Below are 20467 nucleotides of genomic sequence, written 5' to 3'. Positions count from 1 at the left end.
TAGGCCAGGCATCAACCTGCATAGGTTCCATTTTTAGATGTGTGGCTTTGTAGGTCAGTTTTGTCTCTAATATTCTGCAGAGTATTGGGTTTCGTTGTGGCCATTTTTTTTTTTTTTTTTTTTTTTAAGGAACATTAAGATTGCTGAGCTGTATTTTTAAAAGAAGTTGAAGATATAACCAGGAGAGTGAATAACATGATTTAGCATAGAGTCTAAGCAATACAGGTGTGGCTAGGCAACACATGACCAATATGGCACGGAAGTGAAGGTCTTTGGTGATCAAGAGGTTAGGATCCTGGGAAGCTAGAATGCTGTATGGAGATCCAGAAGTCAGTCAGAATGGTGGATGGTCATAGGGAAATGATGTGGACTATGGTTCTAAGGAAAAGTCTTTAGTGACTGAGGAGAGGAACCAGGAGATGAGAAGCTGAGAGAGATTGCAAACATGACTGCAATCCTTCATTTCTTCCTGCATCCATGCCATTGGCAGTTATAACCCTTCAAATCTTCCCATCAAGAGGAGAAGTCTATTCCCACCCCCTTGAATTTGTGTTGATCTCTTATCTTGTATCAGTGGACCTATGAAATGTAGTGGAAATGCTGGCTTGCCAATTTGGAGTCTAGACTTCAAAAATCTTCAATGCTTGCTCTCTTGTAGTTCTTCCCAGTCACCATCTGAGCCAGTCCAAGGTAGTCTGCTGGGGGATAAGAAACCATGTGGAGTAGAAATATTCTGCCCCATCTGAAATCATCCTAGTCTAGTCATCCCTCAGTCAACATGGTGGCAAGAACGAGTCTAGCTGAAACCAGAACAACCAGATGAGCCACTAAGTTTTAGATCAATTTGTTATGCAGCAAATGCTAACAAATACAGAAATGACTGTGACAAGGATGAATAGAAAGTAGCATAACTTAGTGGCATGATCCTCAAAGAAGCAGTGTCTTTCAATAAATGTACAGATTTCTATAGTAGGTCTACAAAGTGGGTGTAATCATTGGAGAGGCACTACAATATTTGATAGCTTCCTCCCCCCACCCTTATGTGGGACTCCCTTATGAAAAAAACTTAATATGTTACATAAATTTTGGGAACTCCAAATACATATTTGGCTGCATAATCACTTATTAAAATTTAAAACCAGTTCTTACATTTTATACGTGATTAGAATGAGATTTATGAGAAAGAAAACAATTTATATTTAGCAAGCCCCAGCTCTTATACCCTTTATCTCAACCGACCTCTTTGTACAGAAATTCTGAACTTGTAAATCCCTCCAATTAATTGTCCTGATGCTGGCCACCCATAGAGAGATACTCGCGTCTACTACAAATGTAGTACTAACTCTCATTAACAGTAGAAATCATGTCTTATCCTTCTTTATCTCTCCTTAGTGCTCAGTGTACTGCTGCATATCAATGTAGCATGCTTAGTAAAATATTTATGATTTACCTTTAAAATAAGTATATATGAAGTATTCACCTCAAGATTAGGTTGAAAAATTAGAAAGTCATGAAAGTATTTGAAATAAACAAGATACTTTCAATAAAAATTTTAATATTCTATTCATTTGGTAGAAAGATTTTAGTATCGATGACAAAAGCCAGGACATTGATGACCTGGAAATTATTTCTACTTGATACATTTTATTCTCTGGGGTTTGTCATTCTCCATATAAGTACCTTATCAGGCCGCTGTATGTTACGTGGACTTTTCTCAGACTATCTGGTTATTAATGCAATTGATTAAAATTAGCATCAATAATGACCAGTTTCTTTCAGAAAATAAAATCCTCTTCTGTAATCAATCTCTTAAACTCTGGCTTAATTTATCTTGGTTTGGGGTTCCTGGGTTTATGCTAATTGATCAGTTTATTCTATAGAATTCTATAGTGCGTAACCAGAAAATGAGGCTGTGTCCTCATTACCTGTTTCTGTAAAATGTTAAGCATATGCTCTTGTATGCAATGTACATCTGAACTTTGCTATACATTTTTCCAAATGCTGTATTAACTGAAGGCTGTCTCTGAAAATTTAACAGCAGGAAAAACAGCACATAAGAACCATCCTTGAGTAGCCAGTGTTTGTGCACTAATGTGAAGGCTTCCTCTCCCAGACCTGTGTTTTACTGAATGCCTTCTCCCAGTGATGGTCTTAGAGCACATCCCTGTTATAAGTTCATTACCAAATCTCTCTCACTATGGCCATCCATTTTAGGAGAATAGCTTCTTAAGACAGCAAAATATGATTCACCTTTGTCAGTGGAATACGTAGGAGACAGAACAGAGAAAAAAGAGCGTGACAAGGAGCTAGTCTACAAGATGTCAGAATCACCCATCTTGGCTCTTGGAAGAAAATTAGCAGTCATCTGGACTAAATATATTCTGCATGCAAATGCAGCTAGGTTTTTCCTTTTCATTTGTTTGGAGCATTTCAAGAAATGCCAGTCTTCGCTGACATGAATTCATAAGATTTGGCAGTGAATGCACTACTGTTGCTGCCAAAGAATATTGCCTTTTCCCACTTTCCATTTGGCTGCTGTTGTGCTGGATGGAGTGCTGCTCACAGTCGGAGGGAAGGAGCTGCAACCTTGAAAGATTTGTTTGAACACTCAGAGCCACTGGCCCTGGTCTGGTCAGAGCCCTCCCACCATCCTGTGAGAGATTCAGCTAGTGGAGAACACGAGTTGGAAGGGAAGAGAGCCACTCCAAGGAAAGACATGTGAGGGTTCCACTGACCAACAACTTTTGGGGAAAATGAATAACCAAAATGTTAACGGGTACATTGATCATTAAAACTGGGTATTTTGTTTGCAAAATAATGGCAAATTTTATGCAGATTTTTCTGGGTTTGCACATGTCCCAGTATTTTACACTTTCCTTCCTTAAATATTTGTGTGTTATATCCTTAGCACCCTATTGAAACTTGTTCAATGCCAAATCATAGTTAGGTTTATAGATTCAGCGGTTAATACATTTAAAAAGATTTTTAGAGATTATTTAAGGCTTCCTCCTCATTTCTTAAATTTATATTTATGTATGTACTTATTTATTATTATGGCAAAAGGAACATAAGATTCACCCTCCTCACATTTTGCAAGGGTACAGTACAATATGGTCAATTATAGCACATTGTTCTGCAACAGATCCCCAGAACTGCTCTCCTATCCTTCATAACTGACCCACAATACCTACTGAACAACTCCTCACCTCCTCCGCCTCCCAGCTGTATCCCTCCTCATTTTTCAGAAGAGGATACCTAGGCTTATATGGGTTGAATAGCATACTCAGACTCCCATGTAGCTTATAAGAAGTGTTATTAAAATCAAGGTTTCTTGGCTCATCTAAATTTACCGTGGTACCTTTAAGAAAACAGAAGTGGGCTTCTCTTTATTCTCACATGAACATCAGTTTTCTCTTTATTCTCACATGAACATCAGTTTTTGAAGGAGTATCGATGAGTATATATTCATTTTGTGTGTGTGTGTGTTTGTGTGTGTGTGTGTGTGTGTTTGTGTAGTGATGATGTCAGTCTGATGTATCTGAATGTAATCATGTGTTAATGATTGGAAATGGAAAATGAGTAAAAGGAAAGCAGGATGTGAGATAATGTGGTTAGTACATACAAGAGCTGTATGAAAATTAAGACCTTATTTTTCTCTTGCAAAGCAGTGGTGGCATCTTCCTGACAAAAAACAGAGGTCATATCTCCTGACTGATAAATACTTATTGGCTTTCCATTTAGGAAACATGATGGACTAGAAATGTAAAAAGAAAAATATTCCTACCACAAAAGTTCGAAGAATTCTGAATAGCACACCAAAAAGATAAATTTAGACATGTAGTTAAACATTCAAAATTTTTAGGAAAATATGCAAATCTCAAAACAAAGGGGGAGCTACATATCAGTGTCTTAATGAGGTACTGAAAGCACTTCTTCTGTGAGAGTTTGTCCTGTTGCCAGGTGCTGTAGGCTTCACTGATTATACAGGGTACAAGAGATAATTGGGAAGTTGTAACTCAGACTCTCTTACAGAATTAGAACACCCAGAAAACTAAACCCCCAATAAAACGACAAAGCATAAAAAATATTCTCTAAGCAAAGGGAGACTGGTAAGTCTTCACCTTGATTCTGGGTGTAAATCAAAAAAATATTCCAAATGTCTTCTCTGAAAATTCACATCTACAGTCCTACTTTCACATGGATTTAAGATTCCAACCCACACCACACAGGTGCTCTGATAAACCTCCAGCCTAGAAACATACTTAATGTAGGCCAGGAGGAAAAGAGAAACAAAGGGAAATTTTCTCTAGAGGTCTCGCTGCCCCACCCAGGTACTTCAAGTTTACACTTAGACAGAACCTCAAGGGCTCTGGATGCTGCAATTAGTGAATGCGTTTACAAAGTAGCTACATATAATATGCTTAAAGAAACAAATGAAGGATGTAGAAGCATGTTCATGCATATGAGACTATTCAAAAATTACCAGGCAAATTAGAAAGGAAGCAAAAAAAATTTCTGGGAATGTGGAATATAATTATTTAAATTAAATCTCAATATATAAATTGCAGAGCAAGTTTGACTCTCCTGAAGAGAAACTTTATGGATTGGAGTATTTACCTGAAGATATTAAGAAGGAAGTACATAAATACAAAGAGATAGAATGATAGGAAAGAAAAGTTAAAGTTCTTAAAAACCAGACTTTAAGAGCCTAACATAATTTTAACTGGAGTTCTAAAAGAAGAAAAAGGGCGAGGAGAGATATAAAATTTAAGGAGTGAAAAAAGTAGAGAATTTTCCAGAATCTTAATCATTGAGAAATAAAACTTGTAATCAATCCAAAAATGTCAGAAGAGATAAAAGAAACTTTGAGAAAGCAAATCACAATGCAATATAGAGATTATATATTATAGAAATGTACACTTGAAACCTATATAATTTTACTAACCATTGTCACCCCAAAACATTTAATAAATAAAAAAAGCCAAATTATGGAATAATTATTTTTGTGGTTTTTCAAGGCCTGGAAAATTTGGCTGAAACTCTATCTTACATAGTGGGTTTTTCTTAGTTCTCCTACCACAACTGGGGTACTTTTGGCTTTGTTAGCCCAATAAGAGTTGATTTTTAAAAAATATTCTCTACTTATTTCTAATTAGCTGCTAACAGTTAATGCCCTCTTTTCCCTGTGCAATACTATTCTCCTTTTGGTCCAAGGTGATATTTATCTTATTTTTACTTTTCCTATGTCATTTAATTAAAAAATATTCTATTTATCATTGCTATGTATTTGGAGCAAAGAGAAGAATTTAAAAATTAAATTCTCACTCTTTCTTGACCCACTAATTTGTTTTTCTTTTAACAGAAAAGGGAACTCTAAAATATATCATGATCTTCTGATGTTAACGTTCTCCTTAAGTGGAAATTTTTTTCTTTTAAAACTTTTCATATAAATTTATTTCTTACTTTGCATTTGGTATGATGGAGTTTTCTCTTTCAAATGTGCTGAAACAGAATTTATCATCTGGAAATGGGTTAGTTTCTATTTTATCCTGTGGAGAGGAAAGAAAAGAACTGCATATGGTGAAAACACGTATTGCATAAAAATATCTTGGGATTATATTTTGTAAGTGGTTCAGCTCAACAAAATTTTAGTGAAGATGTCTCATGTAAAGGCATGATACCAGGTTCAGGTCATGAAAATGAGAGACCACAAAAAGCTTCTATGAGAAAGTAACATTTTCACTAATATCCACTTTGAAAATAGTGGTCTGATGTACTCCCAAAACAATTCTTAAGGGAAAACAGTTCATTTAACACCTATAATTCACTCTAAGGGAAGTGATTCAGGTTTTGGTGTCAAGGAAATGTTTTACTCTAATTATTTGACAGAAGTCCTTTTGAGTTATGGGAATCATAACTACCTTACGGAAATTTTAAAGTTTAAATTTGTTCCAATTAATTGCTGTTACAAGTGAAAAAAAGTATTCCCTTGATCACTGCATTAGTTTGTTAATGGACAATATTATTCATGCCAAAAATGCACTTTAATCCTCTGCCTGTACATAATTATTCTCTGGAATGCCAAGTGTTTTGTCCTTTTGGTCTTATTTTTTCTCTTTCGATAAACTAGTTCTTAGCATGTCATTGTCCTGTTTCAAATTCTTCTAATATTTTTCTATTGTTTTCAAGGTGAAATATAAATTCCAAATGGTTGCTCAGACCTTTATTGTTTTGTTCATTTTCCCATCTCTGGACTTTTCATACTCTCTCCTGTTATATCTTCCCTTCAGCCTCAGGAACTGCTTGTATTCATTCCCCCAATAGGCTTCCTCCCAACACTGGATCTTTGTAAGTCTAGGTTCTGCCTGATTTGCACCTCACTTAACATGTTCATCTTTCAACATACTGACAGTCGGATGGTGCTTTGCATTTTACATTCCCAGGCTTCAATAATACTGTGTGTATCTTAGGTCTGCAACAAAGTTTTGAGTCATTACAGATTGAATGAATAAAGTTAAGATTTCAAGCACACAAGGGCAAATAATTAAATTTCAAACTGTACTCATCTAAATGCCTAAACAAGTGACTTATACTGAACCTGTTTTACTTACCAGGAAATACTTTTTCAAAAGTGTTTAAGTCATTTTCTCACAACTTCATGTACACTATACAAAGCAAGGGATATATCACATCTATGTAAATGAAGATATTACTTGAGAATTATATATATATATATATATATATATATATATATATATATATATATATACACATAGATAGATAGCATGAGCACTTATTTTATCTCTTCTACTCTCCTTTAAAGGAATATATCACATCTATGTAAATGTAGACATTACTTGAGAATTATATGTATATAGAGAGTAGAAAAGATATATATATATATATATCTTTATATATATATCTTTTCTACTCTCTTTTAAAAGTATCAAAAACATCTGATTTTGGAATTTTTTTATTTAAAAATAAGTCTATAACAAGATGTTACATTTAAAAAGTAACATGAAAAGTGATAGATCAAGAGAAGAAAACAAACAGAGCCCAAGAGGAAAATGGCTGCCTACAATAGTGGTCATGATTGATGGATGGCAGCAAAATTCATGCTCTTTTGTGCTGGCTTGTAGCTTCTCATAGATGCATATTTTTTAAGTTAAAAGTTTACAATTTAAGCATTTAATAACATGTATAATGCAAAGTGTTCAAAAGATATTGTTTTGTACCTCAAAATCTGAGGAAGTAATAATGTTGTTCATGAAATGAAAGAGCTTTCCTACACACTAATACAAGATTATATTCTTAATATTTTCCAGTCTTCGTTTATTCTGATGCTTTTTAGGTTATTGTTTTGTTTTAAAGTTCTGACATGGCTGAATACATAAAATACGAGTTTAGAAGAACATTAAGATTAACAAAAATACAATTTTCTTTTAAAATCAAAAACAGTGTGAAATTATGTAGGTTATGTTAATCCATTTTTTATGGATGTTGCTGTGGATGTTCATTTTTCTTGATATAGTTTAAATCAAGAACAAATTACTCATTTTTTTCATTTGAATTTTATGATACAATTATTGCCACGAGGAAAATAAACTAGACACCTGACTGTAGCTAGCTTATTCACTTATTTAGTTGCCTTCTTTTCTTACTCATTCAGCAATCCCTCTTCTAGGTATCTACCTCAAAAACCTGAAAACATTTATCCGTAAAGATATATGTACCCCTATGTTCACTGCATCATTATTCACGGTGGCCAAGACATGGAAACAACCCAAATGTCCTTTGATAGATGCTTGGATAAAGAAGATATGGTACATATATACAACGGAATATTACCTGGCTGTAAGAAAAGATGAAATACTGCTATTTGTGACAACATGGATGGATCTTGAGATTTTCATGCTAAGCAAAATAGGTCAGACAGAAAAAGTAGAGAACCATCATATGATTCACTCAGATATGGAATCTAAAATAAGAAAATGAACAAACAAAACAGAAACAAACTTATAGATACAGAGAACGTTTTGAGGATTGCCAGATGGGAGGAAGTTGGGAAGATGGGTGCAGAAGGAGAAGGGATTAAGAAGTATGAATTGGTAGTTATAAAACAGTCATGGGGATGTAAAGTACAGCATAGGGAATATAGTAAAAAATATTGTCATAACTATGTGTGCTATCAGATGCATACTAGACTCATTAGGGTGATCACTTTGTAAATTATATAAATGTCTAATCACTATGTTGTATACCTGAAACTAATATAATATTGCATGTCAACTGTAATTAAAAATATTAAGAAAAGATAAGAGCCATATGACTTCATTCATATGTGAGATACAAAACAGAAAGCAACAAACAATCAAACAAAAATAAACAAACTTATATACATAGACAACAGAAGGGTGGTTACCTACGGGGAACTGGGTGAGGAGAAGGAATAAGAGGGTATAGTTGTCAAATATATGGTGACAGAGGAAGACTAGATTTGCGTAGAGAGCACACAAAGCAATTTGCAGATGATGTATTATAGAATTGTACACTTGAAACCTATATCATGTTATTAACCAATGTCATTATAATAAATTTAATTGAAAAATGAAATGTGGGCACAGGAAACATTCAGGGAGAGTACTTTTCCACATTATTGTTTCTGTTTTATTGGTAGCACAGTGCATTAATAACGGTTATTTATGTTCATTTTAACCACAGAATTTACTGTTCTAAAGGCAGGACCACTCTGCTTTAACTGGTCATATACTGGATATCAGATAGCAAATTTCCAAGACCATGTTCAATATCTGGAAAAATGAAAAGGATACTGTTTTCCTTTGTGAAGGATGAATTTATTTATTGTTCATTCACTCATTTATTCATTCATTCACTTACTCAATCTTGAATGTAAAGAATATTTTTAGCTTTTACTCTGCCAGGCTTTTTGTTAGATACTGAGCGTTAAAAGATAAATAAAATAAGATTCTTTTTCTTCAAAAAGATAAAATATTCCAATCCCAGTCACTTCTATCCAAAGGGCTATGCCACATGCCAAGTGAAAAGTTACCACAGTTCCAATTATCCATAAAGAACAACTTATTGTTATTCCCAAAACTTGTCTAGCTTAATCAGCACGCAAGTCTTAAAGCTGTCAGGCAATATTAATTTCAGTGATATGTAAAAGAAGCACAGACCCAAAAATCCTGCTTGAATATAAAGAACCCCTGTGTTTCGCTACTCTGCTGTTGGAAAATGCTTTGTTATTGTTGGAAAATGCATTAACCTCAGAGAAAACAAATGTCTTTTGCCATCATGAAGCCATACTAGATTTTCCTTTAATCCCCATTTTTGGCCATTAATAATTTTAAGAGAGAAAAGACAGAGGTGAGTTGAAGAGAGCTGGCTTTTCATTTTCTGGTCACTACAATAAAATTCCTATATTTTTATGAGGGACTATTTATAACTTACATGGCTATTTTGAAAGTGTGACTTAGGATGTGACCGTGACAGCCAATGCCAAGGTTTAACATTGGGCATGTAAAGGACAATGACTTTGGTAGGACTGTAGATTTTTATTTCCTGGCTATAATATGTAATATTTGGACACTTAACTGAATTTCTTTTAAAGTGTTTAGGTTCCCAGAAGAAATGTGTTAGCACTACATAAAATAATCTACCTCCTTTCTTTCCTTTGTTCATTTTTCTTGAAATGCTTTTCGATGGATTAAAATGATTAAACTGCCTATTAAGTTGTAGTTGCACTCCAAATTGTATAAAATACATGTACTTCCTTGAGAAAAATTGTGTTTTCCCTTTTGGAATGATGTCAATTTTTTCCTTCTTTTTTAAAATTAAAATTATTGGGGTGAGATTGGTTAGGAAAACTATATAGATTTCAAATATACAGTTCTATAATACGTTATCTGTATTACATTGTGTGTTCACCACCCAGAGTCAATTCTCCTTCCATCACCATATATTTTACCCTCTTTTACCATGCCCTTTCCCCCTTACACTCTGGTAACCACTAAACTTGTCTGTGTCTATGGGTTTTTGTTTGTTTGTTTGTCTTGTTCATTTGTAGCTTTCAATTTTATATGCCATATATGAGAGAAGTCAGATGGTTCCAGACTTTTTCTGTCTTTTTTCGCTTAGCATGAAAATCTCAAAATCCATCCATGTTGTCGCAAGTGGCATTTTTTCATCTTTTCTTATGGCAGAGTAATATTCTATTGCATGTGTGTGCCACATTTTCTTTATCCAATCATCTGTTGAGGGACACTGGTTGTTTCCATGTCTTGGTCACTGTGAATGATGCTGCAATGAACACTGGAACACATATATCTTTACAGGTAAATGTTTTCAGATTTTTGGGGTAGATATCCAGAAGATGGATTGCTGGGTCATATAGTAATTCTATTCTTAATTTTTTGAATAACCTCCATACTGTTTTCTATAGTGGCTGTACCAATTTACATTCCCACCAATAGTGTATGTTCACTTTTCTCCACAACCTCTTCAACACTTGTTATTACTTGTCCTGTTGATTGATAATAGCCATTCTTATAGGTGTGAGGTGGTATCTCATTGTGGTTTTGATTTGCATTTCCCTAATAGCTAATGAAGTTGAGCATCTTTTCATGTATCTGGTAGCCATTTGTATGTCTTCTTCAGAGAAGTGTCTGTTAAAGTTATTGACCCATTTTTTCAATTGGATTTTTTCCTCCTTGTTGTTGACTTGTATGAGCTCTTTATGTATTTTGGATATTAGCCCCTTATCGGAGGTGTTGTTTGCAAATATCTTCTCCCATTCAGTTGGTTGCCTTTTTGTTTTGTTGATGTATCTTTTCCTGTGCAGAAGCTTTTAGTTTGATATAGTTCCATTCATTTATTTTTACTTTTACTTCCCTAGCTTTTGAAGTCAAATTCATAAAATCCTCTCTGAACCCAAGGTACATAAATTTAGTATCTATGCTTTCTTTTATGCAATTTAATATTTCAGGTCTTACGTTTTGGTCTTTGATCCATTTTGAGTTAATTTTGATACATGGTGACAGACAGCATTCTAGTTTTTTCCTTTTGCACGTGGCTTTTCAATTTCCCATTACCATTTATTGAAGAGGCTTTCATTTCTCCAGTGTATGTTTTTGGCTCTTTTTTCAAAAATTATCTGCCTATATATATGTGGGTTTATTTCTGGTTCTCAATTCAATTCCATTGGACTTTGTGTCTTTTTTTTCTGCCAATACCATGCTGCTTTGATTATTATCACTTTGTAGTATAAATTGAAGTCAGGGAGGGTGATACCTCCAGACTTGTTATTTTTTCTCAGGATTGCTTTGGCTATTCAGGGTCTTTTGTGATTCCATACAAATCTTATGATTTTTTTGGTTCTATTTCTTTAAAAAATGCTATTGAGATTTTGATGGGGATTGCATTAAATCTGTATATTGCTATGGGTAATATGGCCATTTTAACTATGTTGATTCTTCCAATCCATGAACACAGAATATCTTTTTATTTCCTTGTGTCTTCTTCAGTTTTTTTAAATAAAGTTTTGTAGTGTTCAGTGTATAATTCCTTCATATGTTTTGTTAAATTTATTCCTAAGTATTGTATTGCATTCTTTTTGTTGCAATTACGACAGAGATTTATTTTTTCATTTCTCTTTTTCTGAAATTTCATTGTTAGTATATAGGAGCACAATGGATTTTTGTACATTGGTTTTGTATCCTGCAACTTTACTGTATTTGTTTATTGTTTCTAATAGTTTTTTGGAGAAGTCTTTAGGATTTCTATATAAAGAATCATGTCATTTGAAAAAAGTGAGTTTGTCTTCTTCGTTCCTAATTTGGATGCCTTTTATTTCTTTCTCTTACCCAATTGCTCTGGATAGGACTTTAAACAAAATAAAGGATAAATATCATATGCTCATATTAATAGATGGAGAAAAAGCATTTGACATGATACAACATCCATTTATCCACTTAACAAAATGCATATAGAAGGAAAGTACTACAACATAATAGAGGCCATATGTGACAAACTCTTTAATATCATATTTAATGATGAAAAACCAAAAGCTTTTCCTCTAAGATCAGCAGCAAGACAAAGTTGCCCCCTCTCAGCATTGTTATTCAATATAGTTTTGGAAGTCCTCACCAGAGCAATCAGTCAATTTCTAATTATTGCCTACAAAGAAAAGAGCTATGATATACTTAAAACAGCTGTTCCTAGACTGGCAAACAGCTTCGGTGAGATGTGGAAATCTAACTTTTTAATAGACTAAAGTGAATTAAAATTTTTTTTTAATGAAGGATTACAGGAAGATTGTGAACAGTAACTTACAAAATAACAGTATGACAGAACCAAACACCTAGAAACAATATTTACAAATAAAACCAGGTGACAAGAATTTCTCCTGAACTCCAAAATGCAAACTACCAACACCCACATTACTGTTTAGTATCATTATTTGTGTGGAAATAAAAAGGAAAAAAGAAATCAGTGCTTCTAAATGCTCTGAGAGCAGTAGAACAATAAAATTGCTCATAGGTACTCAATGGAAAGTACAACAGATCAATCTGCAAACACAGACCAAAGTGAAAAGGAATTCAGCAGTTTATGAATTTCAAATTAATGTAAGGGGACAATGATGGCTATCTGATGTTAATTGAGAGTGTGGATTTTAGAAACTGTTAAACCATCTCCTTTCTAAGACAAAGCCATGCATTGCATAGAAATTGCTGGGATTTGAATACAGATTGAGCAGGGTAAGAATAATATGGTCAAATGGAAGAGAAGTTTTAAATAAAAATGTGACAGTCGGAGTCATATTTCACAAAGCACTGTCATATTTTAACACTTTGCTTAAAAAAAGTAAATAAGAGAGGATTCTATAGAAACACAAAGGTAGATATTGTCTCTTGGCCCATCTCTCTCTTTTAAAAGTAAAGGAAAACTTATTTCATTGAAACAATTGAAAAGGATTTCAGTTAAGCCCATATAAAATTTATTATATAAGAAAAAGAGAATAAGGTACAGAGTAACATCTCTGTAGAGAAAGAAAAGAACATAAATATATAAAACTTATTGAATTTAATTAGAAAAGAAATACGTAACTGTCATGCGGGATGTCAGGCGGGGTCTCTGGTCCCGCTCCCCACATAAGAACGCAGGACATGGTGAGGCCAAAAAGGAACACCCACAGAGCCATAGATAGGGGAGTCATACCACTATATTCTCGCTGGTGGCTGGGTTGAAGACACAGGAAGCAGGAGCCACAGAATCTGCAATCCACACTCCCCCACACTCTGCTGTGCTAACTGCAATCCGTGCTTGTTAGCCACCATCTTCTTTCTAGCCCCTATCTTCTGCTATCATAGCCACGGCAGTTATATTAGTGGCCAATGGCTCACTGGTTACAGCTGACGGCCAACTAGCCACAGCTGATGGTCATCCAATCACAGTTGATGGCCATTTACTACCTGAGCCAGCTCCTTTCCACGTGAGGCTGAGAGTCTGGAAACTGCACTCCCGGCTCTGTCCCCACAATAACAATTTCAGTCTGTTAGGCTTTTTAAAAATTACAACTCTCACAATAAGTGAGAAAATTTGTTTGTTACCAAATTTGGGGAGATAGTTGATTTGGGAAGTAGTGATTATGTCAGTTGAATCATAATGCCAGCCGAATACTAGACTAGTCAGGGCGATCACTTCTTAAATTATACAAGTGTCTAATCACTATGCTGTATACTTGAAATTAATATAAAGTAATATGAATGTTAACTGTAATTGAACATTTTTAAAAGGTTGAAAATTCCAGGTATAAAACAAATATGTCATAAGGATGTAATGTACAGCATGAGGAATATAGTCGATAATATTGTGATAGCACAGTACAGTGTCAGATGGTTGCTGGGCTTATGGTGATCACTTCATTAGGTATATAAATGTTGAAAAATTATAGTGTACACCTGAAACTGATATAATGTTGTATGTTAGATATATTTTCTTAAATAAAATTTTTTTAAAAAAGACATACAAAATTCCTACATATTGTGACAAAATAAAGATACAATTTCTTTTCAATGAGGAAGAGCAAAAAAAATATGTATCTTTAAATGATGAAAATGATAACTTAGTATTTTCAATTTACCCAAGAATAACAAGAAAATCTTAAAAGCTATTTTAAAACATAAATAATTATTAAGAATCATAAATGATCTACTTGAAGAAAAGGATATTTGAAAAAGGGGAACAAAATTAGAAAAGTACCAAGAATGTAACAAAACAAATAATTTTGGAAATGAAAACTAAATTAGAAGTAACATGAGAACAAGTAATACATCAGATAATGCCTTGAGATATATGAAAAGAAGAAAAATTATTAAAACTGAAAAGAGAAGTTTTAATAAAGTGTTAGAGATAAAAGAGAAACCAAGAAGGTCCAACATAAATCTACTAGGAGACCCTGGAGAGGAAAACTAAAACAGTTAATAAGCACAAATGTAAAAATTGTAATTCAAGAAAAGTTACAAAAACAAAAGATGACTTGAAAATGCATATTGAAAGGACACTCTATATAGCTGGGAAAATTGACCTATTAGAGCCAACACTGAGAAATGTTATGGTAACATAATTAAATTTTAAAGCAAAGGCCGAATAGAATCTTTTGGTATTTGGGCAAAAAAGAAAGTCAGTTAAAACTGAAAGAAAATCATATTGTTACCATCTTTTTAATATCAAAGCCAGAAGATAACAAAGTAACATATTTAAGATGCTCATGGAAAGAAATTGTGTGGTTGGATTTTACATTTAGCCCAACTGTTCAGAAATAGCTCACATAAAATTGCAAATATCAGAGAATGTATTTCTCCTGGTCTTTCTTGAGGATCTACAAGTGGACAAGTTTCAGACAAATGACATGACTGGAGAGAGAACAACGTAAGATCTGTTGGATTTGGCTTAAAATACTTGGTAAGGCAAAGATTTTTCATGTTAAGCAAGCAAAAGATTCAAAGATGAGATATAGTGGAACAACATGCATAAAGTATCAAAGGAACATAGAGAGAGACCATCTTTTAATCAACGAGAATGTGGCAGTGAGAAAAAGCTCGGATGTTTGGCGCTGAAAAAGTCAAGGCTTAAGAAGGTTGTGTATGGAGCTCAAGATATCAACCAAATTGCTGCCGACTGTTTCAGAGCAGTCCCACTCACTATAAGGTCATACACATATTTGGGATGATCCTGACAACAGTTATGTTTACTTCCAATGATGCTAATGATTTCGAAACCTGTGCTTCAAGGTTATACTTCTCTCCTAAATTCCAGATCCACATATTTGAAAAGTCTATAAACTCCACCTGAATGTGTTACAGCTGTCTCAAATACAGCATATTTAACTTATTTTCACACTTGTCCAATGTTCATTTTCTTCCCAAGCTTACTATATTCCCATTTTTTCTAGTCTTGAAAAATACCACACGTTTCCAAATTTTTAAGACAGAAACCTGTTAATAAAGTTTCAAGTGTACTTTCTTAACTTCTTTAAAATCTATTTCTTCCTGTATGCATTATTTTCTGTGTTACAATAGAAGTCTCCCTATTTTTGTTAACAAGCCACTAGAAAGATGCTTCTAAAATAAAATGATCATGCACTCCTCTACTTAAGAATATTTAAGTTTCCCACTGTGAAATAAAGTCCAAATCTTGTTTTAGTAATTATAACCATAAAACAGAAAACAGCCCCTTCCTACATGTTCAAATTCCATCTGTCACAAAATGTGTCAGATATTTGATGGTTCAATCATTTTGAATTACATATTATTCTATTCAGTTTATGCATACTGCTTCAGAAACCAAAGCTTGCAATGTTATTGTTTCTGAAATGCCAAAAACATTTCTCCTCTTTTAATACCTAGTTCAATTATTTACTCTACATTGCTGATAGAGGAGAGTAAAATGTTTGCTACTTGATTCATCTCTATACTTAGCACATATTTCTAATATTATACTGTATTTGTATAATCGTGAGTTATAAACACTTTCTTTTTATGCATATTTCTCTCTAACTAAAGCAGTAAGATCCTCAGCTCAGGGATCATATTTTATGAAATTTATACTATAATACCTGTATATTCCACTTTGTAAAATGCCACATGTAAAATTTGGAATCATGTAAAATAGCTTTTTAATTGGATAAAGCTGAGTAGTTTTCATAATGGTGCTTATTTACATTTATATTTTTGAGCATGCTTGAAACATTTTTGAATATATTATTAAAAGGAGTGTGAATAAAACCGTATTGCAGACATAATACAATATAAATATTATTGGTTAGAATTGCAACTTCATGAATCTTTATCTCCCTGTTATATATATCCAACCATATGAAACACAATCATTTAACCATTGAGGTCTGTATACCACTACAGTGAAGGAGACCAAGTGATGGGGACTTTGACAGGGGAAAGACAGGGGGCACACCTTTACCATCTCCTTGTGTCTATGTCAAGTGGGATACCCCATTCTGCGATTGTTTGGTGGATGTGGTAATGAATGGCACCAACTACCTTCAGTCACTGCTCTGTAACTTCAGCTTCAGTAAGTAATTTCTGATGTTTTGCTTCAAATTCATCTTCTATAACCCAGAAGGAACTATCTTGAGGATTTGTTTTTTCCAAAAATGAAGTAAGAGGACGACACTTGACTATAAAAGATGAGAAATAAAAGATTAGAAAACAGACTTTAAGTTGTAAACTACTAATAATCCCAGATATTTACATGCTAGTGGCTAAAAACAGTGCCAATTGTTTAATGCGTATTATTTCATTCCATAAAAGGAGTAAATTTAAACGAAAGAAATATACATTTTTTTTTTTCCAGTTGGACATACTGGAATCATTTTCATTTTAAATAGAAAAAATACATGTGACCTATGAGTATTTTAGATTTTTAAATAAATTGCTCTCCTCTAAAAGGTAATTGCTAGTAGGACTGGAAGTGTAAAGGGCTTTGGGCTTAGCTTGGCCTGGATTATAATTTTGTGCTGCCACTAGTGTACTGTGTGAGCTAATCAAGAAACTTCAACTCCTTAAGATTTGGATTCCTCAAAGTATGTGAAATTACTCAGCATATGGCAAGTTTCATTTTTTTTTCTTTTTTTTCTTGGTTCTTAGCAGGACAATAAATATTGGATGATATAGAGAAAGAAGGATCAAGAACACACTGTGAGACCAGGCACTGCTTAGGAGAAAAACATATAAACAGGAAAGTGCCCTGCGCAGCTGTCCTTTGCTTACTGGGCTACCAAGCGGGGAAGGAGAGGGAAAGAAAATGTCTTATTATATACAAAATAAGTTTCTTTCAATCTCTCAAATGATGTGTGAGTAGAGTGACAGGTTGTCATCAAACCTGAGGGTCATTTGGGATGATCTGACTTCAGAATATAGATTCTGTATAACGAGAAAAATTTCCTTTTGTAGGGTGTACACACTGTGTTTAGAAGCTGGCACATCAGAATGACAACAGGACAGTCTCCTTAGAGGCCTCAAGACTTGGTGTGAGGTAAGGCTGCTTCACATGGACGATCTGCTCCAAGGTGAGTCCCCACAGCGCTTATTTATTTAAGGATAGTAGTGTTTCCCAGAGCTAATTTGTTAGTATAGTCGGTGTGAATGTAGCCAACATGCTGTGTCTGTACCCACTCATCCACCAACGCGTGCATCCTGCAAACTTGTAGAGATGGTCAAGGGCTGTGTGTAACAGTGCTGAAGACGACAGGCTCTAGAGAGAGAATGCTGAGGGGTAAACCCTGACTTCGCCACTTACTACCTTAGCCGTGCTATTATTTAGCTTTTCCAGGCCTCAGGACCCTCATCTTTAAAATTGGGAATAATAACAATCCCTATCTCATAGGAACATTTGGAGAGAGTTCAAAATGACATCAGTGTATAAGTTATCTAAATTTGGTCATCTTTCTGCCATATGTGATCTGAGTTTTATAGCAATCAACACAGTAGAACTGTATTTGGGTAAGTAACTTTATAGTCTCTGCTTATATGCTAAGCATAGGTGGTTCATTTCACACATAATTTGCAACTTGTTATAGAGCTTCTTTAGCCCTAATACCCAAACTTATTGGACAAAGGAGATAAACATTTTTGTTTGACTGTTTTCTACTGATTTTGTAATATTGTATTTTCTACATCTTAGGGACATTGGCTGTATTAAAACTCTGTGCCGCACACCCTGGTGTGAATTAAAAAAATATTTTTACAGTTGCCATTACAATGGAAAATGCTTATTTGCATTAAAAGTAACTTAATTGCTCTTTCAATATATAAAATTATACTGATAAATCATTTTAAAGTAACATATTTCTCTTAAAAATGAAATAAAAAAATAAATTGGTATTAATGTGTTTGATACATAAACCCAAGGAATATACAATTTTTTCATTTTACTACTATCACAAATAGTACAAAATTATCATGTTTGTGACAGATGCCAATTATTAACAAATCCCATTTATCTCCTATTTTTTCATTTGTCACATAGGTGAAATTTCTTTTTTTCTCCATGTTGGAGACTAAATTTTGATAATCAAATAGAACAATATAAACATACAGTTAGAAGATTAATTTGCTACAACCCTCCACAAGATGTATATTCAAGGCCTAGTTTATAAATAAAATATAGGCAAGAGTTATTAACCTTCAATGAACATAGGAGTACATATATCTTTAAAAATGATAAGAAATAAGATAAGACATATTCCTGTATAAGTCTCAAGTCCAATTTTTTCTTCTTGTTTTCTCACATTATTCAAATCACTAAAGATTTATTGCTTATTATAGGACAAGAGATATACTTTAGATATAACATGAATACAGCAAATTCTCTACCCTCAAGGAATTTGCAACAGAGAGAAAGACACATTAATATGGCACTGTAATACAATGCAGTCCAATGAATACCATAAAATGCAATGATAATGTTGTAAAAGATTTGATAAAGTGCTGTGGGAGAACAGAGGGAGGACTTAGTGATGACTGAACCCTACTGTTGGAGAATAACAGAAAAGACCAAAAAGAAGGAAGCTTCGTTACTTACCCTGAAGAATTAAGCAGGGTAAGAGGTGAGAAAGAGGTGGACATTCCACACAGACCATGTGCAAAGACAAATAGAACTATTTTGAGAGAGAAACAAGATTTGGGTTGAAAGGTGCATAAAATGTATGACAAGAATTAGTGAAAGAAACATTTGGGATAAATGGGGCCACATTGTCAGAAACTTTACATTATCATGTAAGGACTTGGACATTATCACAGAGGCTTTTGGGAAAAATTGGGCAATTTAAAAGAGAGTGTGATGGTCAAAATTTTGTTAAAAATACAAAAGCAAAACAGATAATAAAACTGAGGGCACTTGAAACACGAAATTGAGAATCAATAGAATGTAGGTATAAATGGATGGAGCATAAAGGTTGGAAATATTTACATCTGAAGAAGTTGTTGAATTGAGGCATGCTAAATACTGAGTCCAGAAGCTTGCCTGTTTAAAGAGAGTCCAGTATTACTGAATTACTATTATTCACTTAAGCAAGAATCACTGCAGTTTTATGCATACAAGTACAGATGTAAAGACAAAACCGGCACATTGAAAACTACTAGCATTGTATTGATAAATTCTTCTATTTTTCAGTCTTGTTTAGACTTCTTATGATAAGAGCACTGTAGTGCATGATATGTAATATAAGAATGAGTCTTAAATCCATGTAGATTTCAAGGAAAATTATATATGTATAATATACATATGTGTATATTATATATATTCTTTACATATATGTTCTTAAGTAATTTACAACTCACAAACTGTGGTTTTGTAAAAGCTAATTAATGTTCAGAAATATTTATCAAATTTTTATAGCTAGTTTAAAAAAATTATTTAAATGTACCTTGATACCCTGTTGCCCTGAAAGACCTAGCCAGACAATCAGCTCTAATGAGTCTTTTGGAGCAAAAATTAATATAAGACCGGTCTTATTTTACTATCAGACCGGGTATAATATAATATAATATAATATAATATAATATAATATAATCGGGTCTTATATTAATTTTTGCTCCAAAAGACTCATTAGAGCTGATTGTCTGGCTAGGTCTTATTTTTGGGGAAACACGGTACACCTCACCCACAAAAAATATTTCAAAATATAAAGTAATTTTTGAGAGAGCAAACAAAGCATATTTTACTATGGGAGGATTTAAATTTAATTCAAAGTCTTAAATCCATGAAATTTCAGTGAGATCAAACTTGGCATAAAATGTCTTTGATCTTTACTCACTGCAATCTAGGAAAGTAGCTTTAGAACTAGACTAAAAGTAGAAACTGTTTGGGATAGGTTATCCTTTCTTTTATGTAGTAAAATCATGATGTCTAGAATGCTATGTGGTTC

This window comes from Rhinolophus sinicus, chromosome 1 (assembly GCF_057876585.1).
Source record: "Rhinolophus sinicus isolate RSI-liver-muscle chromosome 1, RSI-T2T, whole genome shotgun sequence".
NCBI lineage: Eukaryota > Metazoa > Chordata > Mammalia > Chiroptera > Rhinolophidae > Rhinolophus > Rhinolophus sinicus.
Note: the sequence above shows the minus strand (reverse complement) of the source record.